This window comes from Trichechus manatus, unplaced genomic scaffold, assembly GCF_000243295.1.
Source record: "Trichechus manatus latirostris isolate Lorelei unplaced genomic scaffold, TriManLat1.0 scaffold00038, whole genome shotgun sequence".
Taxonomy (NCBI): Eukaryota; Metazoa; Chordata; class Mammalia; order Sirenia; family Trichechidae; genus Trichechus; species Trichechus manatus.
The window spans coordinates 11,175,049-11,175,763 of record NW_004443974.1 but is presented as its reverse complement, the minus strand read 5'-3'; positions in this window follow the sequence as shown (position 1 = coordinate 11,175,763).

Genomic DNA, 715 nt, shown 5'->3' with positions numbered 1-715 from the left:
TCCTGGCCCCGCCCCCTCGTCGCCAGCGCTTCCGGGCAGGCGCAGAGTTGAGAGACGGTGCGGTGTGCTGAGTCTCACGCGGGATATCGGGGTCTCGGAGCTTCGACGCAGGGGAGCGGCGGACTTCAGAACAACCCTCGACGCTGGAGTCCTGACTCTAGGAGCAGCCCCGTGCTCTCCTCGGCACCTCCTGCTGGCGGGAGGAGGGCCTCGCAGCGGGGAGCACAAGGGGGGCTTCGGAGCCCAATGAGTGAGAGACCGGGATCCTCGGCCCGCTACCACTGGGGGCCTATGCCCACGCCCCGACTCAAGCCCACCTCTTCCAGGGACCTTCACGCCCGCAGTCCTTCGGGTGCCCGCCTCCCACCGGAGCTGCGCCTGGCGTGACAGCTGAAGGTAGTAAGGTGCTGTGGTTAGGAGCACCGGCCTGGGAACCGGCTGTACCCGGTCGCATAACATATGACCTTGGGCGGGTTTCCTTTCCCTCAAAACAGACATAAGAATTCCCAACTTGGGGTTATAAAACCCCAGTCACAGAGCAGGCCTCAAAAACGTGCATTTCCAGACCCTCGGAGACACCCGGCATCTTCACATCCTGGAGTGGGAGTGGGGGCCTCACCCAGCATTTTCGTTTCAGCCTCTTTGCATTTTGTAGAATCCTGAGTAGTTTTGGCAGAGGTTTATTTTCCCTTTTCTGACTTTGTAATAAAAATAA